This window comes from Gigantopelta aegis, chromosome 6 (genome assembly GCF_016097555.1).
Source record: "Gigantopelta aegis isolate Gae_Host chromosome 6, Gae_host_genome, whole genome shotgun sequence".
In the NCBI taxonomy this organism is placed as follows: domain Eukaryota; kingdom Metazoa; phylum Mollusca; class Gastropoda; order Neomphalida; family Peltospiridae; genus Gigantopelta; species Gigantopelta aegis.
In genome coordinates this window covers 36,801,483-36,811,475 of record NC_054704.1, presented here as the reverse complement: position 1 = coordinate 36,811,475, position 9,993 = coordinate 36,801,483, and positions in this window count along the sequence as shown.

Sequence of the window (9,993 nt, the reverse complement as noted above, 5' to 3'; positions counted from 1 at the left end):
CTCCATGGTATATTCTGTGTATACTTGCTATATACGGTAATAATCCTGACATTATCTATTGTTTTTCTGGGGCAATATGACATTTATTTAAAAAAAAAGGAAAAAAAAAAGGTCCTGAACCATTGCAGTCCCATTTGCTTCACTGTCAGTTACCTTCCAGAAATGCATTAATTACTAATATTGGTGATGACTATCACAGGCAGTGCAGTAAGAAGATTTCAAATACGTTTTGGAAAGAGGTGTTTAACACTCTTGCGTTTTTAAAGAACATAGTGACACTTGAAGAGGAGGATGTTGCCTCTGAACCACTTTGGTACAATTCATTGATAAAAATTAATAATAAAACTACATATTACGCTAATTGGAATTCAAGAGGTATTACAAATGTACACGATATGTTTGATCCAGATGGTAACCTATTCAGTTATGATACCTTTTGTGAGTTTTATGGGTTTGATCCTCCATTCACAATTTTTGAAGGGTTAAAAGCTACTGTACTTGAAAGATGGCCATTTCTCTCTTCTAAACCCCTATCAGAAAAATTCCTCTTTTGATCAAAACATGTCTATATTATTTTAAAGAACTAAAAGGGATCACGGCATATATATAAAAATTACGTTAGGAACTCGTTTTCATGCACCAAAGTATATTAGTAAATGGGAACGTGATTTGGCTACAGAATCGAGGCCACTTTAACGTGCTGTGTGAGGCCTGGCGTTGTCATGTTGGAACACTGGTTGGCGTTGGCCATAACTGGAACGATGTGTGGCCGGAAAATGTAGCCCTTACAGTCTTGTGTTTTAACATTGTCCACACGGTTTAAAGTGGTTTCGAGTAGCAGAATACTCGTCACTGAACACAATCGAGTTGAGGCCATTGTCGATCTTCCGACAAGTAAGTTTTGGTGTTTGATATTCGAACTGGACGTCTGGTACGAATAGTCCTAACGTACTGTACGCTGGTGTGCAATGATTGCTGCAGTTAGTCAATCGTTCCCGAAGGTGGCGTACCCGGATAGCGGTTTGCCCGTGGTCGATCTATTTTGATCCATGTTGTGGTACGGTCACAGTCTGGAGATTGCTTGGGGACACATGGAATCCCTGGCAACGGCCGTTCTGGATTCGCCTGCGTCTAGTCGGCCGATGGCATTGTTTCTCTGCTGTTCACTGAGACGTGGCATGTCCTGGATTGCAACTGTCGGCCAGCCAGGCAAGCGAACACCCTGGGTATGTTGCACGTCTGTGGTGACATGGTTTGCACGTCGCGTTTTTGCGAATATTCACATTTGGAGTACAGTAGCTCGTTTTATCGAATGTAACAATGTCATGCAATGACCTTATATTCACAAAGCATGAACCGGTAAAAACATAAACCCTTTTGCGTTTCTTTTTTTGAAGAGTAAAAAAATTACGTTAGGAACTCGTTTTCATCACCAAAGTATATTAGTAAATGGGAACGTGATTTGGTTTTAACTGGTGGAAAAAATATCACATTACAAAGGTTAAAGTGGTTTCAGTATAGAATAACACAATGAATTCTTCCGACAAATAAGTTTTTATTTGATATTAAACAGGTAATTAGTCCAAACTGTTTTTGCAATGAGTCAGCATTTGCAATTTTATTATTGTACTCATGTTCAGTCTATATTTAAAAGTTTGCAAAATGTTAGCCAATGGTATTTGTGTGTTTCTCGAAAGAGTTTCTTCTTGGCATAGAAAAACAAAAAAACCAGTTTATATATCACTACAAAAAAAACCCTGCATAACATAAAACATAATTTTAGAAAGAATATCATACTGTAATAAAAATAAATATGAATAATTTCTGAACAGATGGGATATCTGGTCTAATCTGTTCTTGCAGCTTGAACTAGTCTAGACAGAAACACATTGTTTGTATTATATCTTGAGGTGTGAATCGGTAGATGTTACTATATTAACTGCTTTTGGTGCTGGTGTCACTTTGTAAAATGTACCTTTTTAAATGTTGTTACATATTGAAGATGGTGAACAAAATATTTAAATTTAAAAAACCCCCAAAACAAACAAAAAACCCCATAGATGGTAAGTTCATACATCCCTTTGTCACCAATGCTTGCTAAACTGGGTCCCATTTCACAAAACATCGTAAGTTTACATCTGCTACTAGCAGTAATACCGGCCGTGCGGTTACAGGCCCGTAGCTTGGTGAACATTATGGGGGGGGGGGGGGGGGGGGGGGGGGGGGGGGGGGGGCTAACATTTCAGTTTGGGCTTCTTACAGATATTAAGACGACCAGAAACGCATTCAATATACAGACACTGATATTCTAAACAAGAAAATATATTTAATATGTAAGTTTAATCGTAGAAATATTTTATTAGTCGGAAACCTCTTACAATGCAGCAAACTCGGGATTGTCCCTTTAACTTTCTACCGAACCGTTTAAAATTCAGCGCCTAAACTTTTCTCATGTAGCCCCAGTGGCTGTAGCACTTTTATTAATTTCACCAGGCCATTAGCAGTTCACAGGAAACATTACCTGCCTGGGCCCAATGAACACTCAAAAGGACGACCTCTGTTGTCCAGCTCTTTTCCGCGTTATATCAATGTAAACAAACACACGTGGGCTAAGGAACAGAATCACATCCATATCTGTGCATTTTACACAAATTTTACATGACTTCAAGGTGCTCTGGGGGACAGTATGCAGTATCCAGTGTAAACAAGTGCACATATTCACTAACTGCATCCTCTTACCTGTCAAACCCAGTGTAACAATCCAGTATACAAAGCCGCTCCCCAGCCATTAATCACATAACAAGATAACAAGAAAACTATATTTTCTCGCATTCGTTTCGTTATCCGGACAACCAAATGAGTGGATAACTCTAGTCTGATGCCAACTGGGATGACGGCCATTCTGCAGAATACCACTCTACCTGTCTCGAATTACACGGCAGACATACATCTTAAAAGAACACCAGTTGTACTTTAAAGACACTGGTTGGAGCTCCACGAAACCAATTAAGATGTCCAGGGAATGTTATGACACTGCTGGCCACTTTATATAAACAATATTGAAGCCAGTTCCCTTCTCCAAAGAATATGCAATTTGATATCCTGACACAGAACTTTTGTCTGCTTTTTTCATGGCAGTCTAAGTGAAATAATGTTCTTGTTAGATGGATAGAAATAAAAAGTTAAAGTTTGTTTTGTTTAACGACACCACTAGAGCAAATTAATTTATTAATCATCGGCTATTGGATGTCAACCATTTGTACTTTTTTTTTTACATATAATCTTAGAGAGAAAACCCTCTACATTTGGGTCCACCAACGGAGATCGATCCTAAAGCGACCATGGGTCGGGACGTAGCCCAGTGGTAAAGCGTTCGCTCGATGTGCGTCTGTCTGGGATCGATCCCCGTCGGTGTGCCCATTAGCCTTTTTCTCGTTCTAGCCAGTGTACCACGACTGGCCGTGGTAAGTACTGGGATGGTGCATATAAAAGATCACTTGCTGCTAATCGAAACGAATAGCCCATGAAGCGGGTTTCCTCTCTCAATATCTGTGTTGTCCTTAACCATATGTCTGATGCCATATAACCGTAAATAAAATGTGTTGAGTGCGTCGTTAAATAAAACATTTTCTTCCTTCCTAAAGTGACCGTCTTCAGGTTAAGTTATAATGTTGTACAATATGCCACATGTGTGTGATAAATTAATGGTTAATTTTATTTGTTGTTTTTCTAATGATTAAGCAGCCTAGTGTAAAACGTACATACGCCACCTCCACAATTGCCGCTGTTTTATAAAGTTAAACTGATTTTGTTTAGCCTTGCATATGTTTATAATATTATTTGTGTAAAGTTCCTTGACAGGTGCGTGGCGTAGGAATTCAAAGTTTCATTGATAAATAACTAAATGAAAGTGACCACAATATAATGTCATTTTTCCCCACCGGTCTTTAATCTGTGCATTTTCATGTTTTGTTTAATTATTTTGCAAGTTGTTATGTTATGTACGGTGTAATATATGCAATACTATACTCGTTCTCGTGTGAGACCGTTTATATTACAACTCGTGTTTTTTCAAACGTACATCGCTCACCACAGTCATTACAATAGCCTTGAATGCAAGTGACTGCTGTGACTAAAAGACGATACAACGTCTCCATATAGGTTTCTTTTTTTGTGCCAACTATTCAGTTATTTGGTTGTTATTCAAGAAAATAATTGCTAAAGCAAGGATCTTTTTTATAAACTGATTTTTATATATTAAAGGGACTGTCCTGAGTTTCCTGCATTGTAAGAAATACGCATTAAATATATTTTCTTGTTTAGAATATCAGTGTTTGTATATTTAATGTGTTTCTGGTCGTCTTAATATTTGTAAGAAGCCCAAACTGGATTTTGTCTTCAAATAATTTCGTACGTACGAAATTTTCTTTTTATGAAACAAAATGAAATTTAACCTAGTAACAAAACTAGAACGATCAGAAACACGTTTAAAATAGCCAGTAATATTGTATGCAGAAAAATATATTTGATATGTAATTACAGTTGTTAAAAGTCTGTTAGTTGATAACATCTTAAAATATATAACAAACTCAGGACTGTCCCTTTAAATGTCACAGTATGTTCTCGTTCGACAGTTACCTAATCCACTGCACGAATGTGGTATTGAATATCACCCGAGAATGCACCTGTCTATAAAGAATTTTTTTTTGTTTAACGACGCCACTAGAGTAAATTAATTTATTAATCATCAGCTACTGGATGTCAACCATTTGTAATATTTTTTACATATAATCTTAGAGAGGAAACCCGCTACATTTTTCTATTAGTAGCAAGTGATCTTTTATATGTAACATCCCACAGACAGGATTGCATATACCACAGTCTTTGGTGTACCAGTCGGGGTGCACTGGATACAGTAAGAAATAGACCAACGGAGATCGATCCTAAAGAGACCATGGGGCGGGACGTAAAGCGTTCGCTCGATGTGCGTCGGTCTGGGATCGATCCCCGTCGGTGTGCCCATTAGCCTATTTCTCGTTCCAGCCAGTGTACCACGACTGACATATAAAAGGCCGTGATAAGTACTGGGATGGTGCATATAAAAGATCACTTGCTGCTAATCGAAACGAATAGCCCATGAAGCGGGTTTCCTCTCTCAATATCTGTGTTGTCCGTAACCATATGTCTGACGCCATATAACCGTAAATAAAATGTGTTGAGTGCGTCGTTAAATAAAACATTTCCTTCTTCCTAAAGCGACCGTCTTCAGGTTAGGTTATAATGTTGTACAATATGCCACATGTGTGTGATAAATTAATGGTTGATTTTGTTTGTTGTTTTTCTAATGATTAAGCAGCCTAGTGTAAAACGTACATATGCCACCTCCACAATTGCCCCTGTCTTATAAAGTTAAAATGATTTTGTTTAGCCTTGCATGTGTTTATAATATTATTTGTGTAAAGTTCATTGACAGGTGTGTGGCGTAGGAATTCAAAGTTTCATTGATAAATAGCTAAATGAAAGTGACCACAATATAACGTAAATTTTCCCCCACAGGTCTTTAATCTGTGCATTTTCGTGTCTGGTTTAGTTATTTCGGAAGTTGTTATGTACGGTGTAATAAATGTAATACTATACTCGTTCCCGTGTGAGACCGTTTATATTACAACTCGTGTTTTTTCAATCGTACATCGCTCATCACAGTCATTACAATAGCCTTGAATGCAAGTGACTGCTGTGACTAAAAGACGATACAACGTCTCCACATAGGTTTCTTTTTTTGTGCCAACTATTCAGTTATTTGGTTGTTATTCAAGAAAATAATTGCTAAACCAAGGATCTTTTTTATAAACTGATTTTTATATATTAAAGGGACTGTCCTGAGTTTCCTGCATTGTAAGATGTTTCCGACTAATAAAATGTTTTAACGTCTAAAATACGCATTAAATATATTTTCTTGTTTAGAATATCAGTGTCTGTATATTTAATGTGTTTCTGGTCGTCTTAATATTTGTAAGAAGCCCAAACTGGATTTTGTCTTCAAATAATTTCGTACGTACGAAATTTTCTTTTCATGAAATAAAATGAAATTTAACCTAGTAACAAAACTAGAACGATCAGAAACACGTTTAAATTATAGCCAGTAATATTGTATGCAGAAAAATACATTTGATATCTAATTACAGTTGTTAAAAGTCTGTTAGTCGATAACATCTTAAAAATTACAGCAAACTCAGGACTGTCCCTTTAAATTTCTTTTCCTGAAGTGTCACAGTATGTTCTCGTTCGACAGTTACCTAATCCACTGCACAAATGTGGTATTGAATATCACCCGAGAATGCACCTGTCTATAAAGAAAAAAAGAAAATTGTTTTGTTTAACGACACCACTACAGGGCCGTAGCTAGGATCTTTTTTTTTTGGGGGGGGGGGGGGGGGAGGGGGGGCCAACTGAGTAGTTAATAGTCTAAAACTCCTTTTCTTTAACTTTCTGTAATGCTTTCCGAATTTATTTATTTTTTTGGGGGGGGGGGGGGGGGGGCAGTTGCCCCCATGCTAGCTACGGCCCTGCACTAGAGCACATTGATTTATTAATCATCGGCTATTGGCTGTCGAACATTTTGTAATTTGTATATATATTCTTAGAGAGGAAACCCGCTACATTTCTTCCATTAGTAGCAAGGGATCTTTAATACGCTCCATCCCACAGACAGAATAACACATACCACGGCCTCCAGTGGTGTCGTTAAACAAATCAAACTCTAAAACAAACTTTATACCACGGCGTTTGGTATACCAGTCGTGGTGCACTAGCTGGAACGAGAAGTTGCCCAATGAGCCCACCGACGGGGATCGATCAAAAACCGACCGCGTATCAAGCGGACGCTTTACCACTGGGCTACGTCCCGCCCCTGTCTAGAAAGAATGTCAAGTTACTAGATGTTGGTATCACACTACCGTGGAGCTGCATCCGAGCTTAACACAATTAATGTGACCATCCAGCAAGAGTCGGTGTCATTCACCATTCATATTTACTTCATTGGTATTCAGTGCCAATGCTGTCTCTTCCCCTGTGTATGACACAGGTTGCGTTCAACCAGACCGAGCGGAAAAACGTCCGCTAGACTGGTTTAGGCGCCTCACGTTAAACCAAATGGCCACGTCGGGAACTAATCAAATAGTCCGCGACCGTTAGCGAAACGTTTGCTGGCTGAACTTACGGACAGTCTCTGGCGATGTTTGACTTCATTCACTGCCTGCCCGAGACCTTGCTGACAAGAGATCATGGTGAGGGTTCAATATTACAAGAATAGCTGTCTTCATCCATCAGATGTTTTAATCAGACAAACATTTTGGCAATGACATTTCAAAAAAAAATTATATTACCAGTCAAACCATAATATTATTTAGTTTGATACCGGGTGAGCTGTATCCCGCTTCTGTAACAGACAATCCCAGCTGTGACACCTGTATTTTGTGGTAATCTGATAACACAATCTGTTATTAGGTGTTATCGGGCCAGTAACACGATAACAGTTTGAGTTTGTGGTTGCTTACACTAGCTCATTTCCCATTGATGGTAATGTTATTTGTTTTTCAAAAAGTTAAAAGTTTGTTTTGTTAACAACACCTCTGGAGTACATTGATTTTATTACTCATCGGCTATTGGATGTCAAACATTTTGTAATTTTGACATATAATCTTAGAGAGGAAACCCACTACATTGTTCCATTAGTAGCAAGGAATATTTTATATATAAACCATCCAACATGGTAGCACATACAATGGGTAGGATCAATGGGCCCACCAACGGGGATCGATCCCAGACCGACCGCACATCAGGCAATCGCTTTACCACTGGACTACATCCCTCGACTAGGCGTATATGTGTATGTATATGTCTGTCTATCTGTATGTCTGTCTGTCTGTGTATGTATGCATGTATGTATGTATGTATGTGTGTATGTATGTGTGTATGTATGTATGTGCGTATGTGTGTGTGTGTGTATGTATGTATGTTGTGACGGTACATGCTCTTAAATTTGTTTCGCCTGTGGCGATTTTAATTGTGTTAGAGGGCCGTGTGCAGTTTCATTGCCCGTAGTCCAGGTGGGCAACTTGTTACGTAATACTTCGCGCGATCGGGCATTCCAATACACACCCTTAGCCAGGTGCGGAGGCCATGTGGCGAGTAGTTACGTAATACCTCTGCGAGTGCGGTTTCGACGACCGTGATTTTGGCGACCAAGGCGTCAGTAAGTCTGACGATCAGAGAGAAATATACCGACTCTAGTAGAGGTGAAATATCAGATGATAGGGGGAGGTACCGCCTTGTACCCCCAGGCGTATTCTGATTTATAATAAATAGCTAGGATTTAGAGATATCTAGGAGAACCAGAATAGGAAGGCTCCCAGGGAACGTAGTCCGTTGGACTTTGGTAAATATTTTTATTTCTGCTCTGTGTATAACCTTGATGTGATTGATGTGACTTTAAATATTTTAATACTGTATTATACCAATATTCTTTAGACAGTGTCTTCGGTCATCTGACGAAGTAAATCGTAGACTTTTTGTTCTAACATTATACGAGTATTTGGTAATATAAAGCTTAGCCAGTCATCCTAGACGACCTAGGTAAACTGTAGGTTATTGTCTTTATTGTGATAGGTACCAGTATTAATTCTGTGTTACAAGGTTACTGAATGAGTAGTTAGGGTTAATTAAAAATTAACCCGTTAGGAATAGAGCTGTAATTCCTTTATTAATTAAGTTCCCCTGGAAGAGTTCCTAAATTATCACACGTTACTGAACGAGTAGTAAGGGTTAACTAAAAATTAACCAGTTAGGAATGGTGTTGTAATTCCTTTATTAATTAACTTCTCCTGGAAGCGTTTCTCAATTATCACACGTGTGGGTGTGGTGTAACGGTGAAGTGATTCGCATATTGTGTAACTAGACACCTAGAGATTAACTAATTAAGTGATCAGTTCTGGGTTGTTATTATTGTTGTTATTAATTAAATACTACGGCTGTACATTTGTCAGCGTAGGTTAATACAGATTCCAAAGTGTATTGTGTTTTGTTGTGTTTCTAGTGAGCTAAACGTGCTATAAAAATATACCTTATATAAGATCGTATCTCTGATCATACCTAGAGACGAGCCATACTAGGGTTTAACCGCCTGTTACAGAGAGATCTAATAGATATACAGTTAGGAGAGAGATTTGGATAATCGCGTTTATTCAGTTACGGGAATTATAGAATCCCCGTGACAGGAGTAGAAAATTGGGGCGCTCGTCCCGGATCTGAAACGGGACATGCATATTTAAAAAAGTATTGTTTATAAATGGGGGCTTTATAAATTAATTTTACAAATTAACCAGAAGTAGCACGTTGTTCACTAGAAAATTAATTAATAATAAGTGCGTCATATCTAAACATGGATAAGAATTTGCTGGATAGGCCTACGCTCAGTGTAGTGGAGATTAAGCGAGCACGTAAGGCTGAGTTAGTTGAAATCGCGGGTGAGCGAGAAATTGATTTAACATCAGCTAAAACCTTAGGAGATATAAGGACAATTATTATCCAGGAAGTTTTTGGTGATAGTCCTGTTATGGAAGACAGTGAGATTGTTCCAGAGATAGAGATAAATGAGTTAAGTGTGGAACAACAATTAGCTTTTAAAAGACTTGAGTACGAAAGAGAAGAACGTGCATTAGATAGAGAGAGAGAGAGAGAGAGAGAGAAAGAGAAGAGAGGGATAGGGAAGATAGAGAGAGGCATAGAGAAAGGGAGAGAGAGAGAGAGAGAGAGAGAGAGAGAGAGAGAGAGAGAGAGAGAGAGAGAGAGAGAGAGAGAGAGAGAGAGAGAGAGAGAGAGAGAGAGAGAGAGAGAGAAAGAGAAGATAGGGATAGAGAGAAAGAGAGAGAAAGAGAAGATAGGGATAGAGAGAAAGAAGAAAGGAATAGAGAATTCCAGTTAGAAAAATTAAAA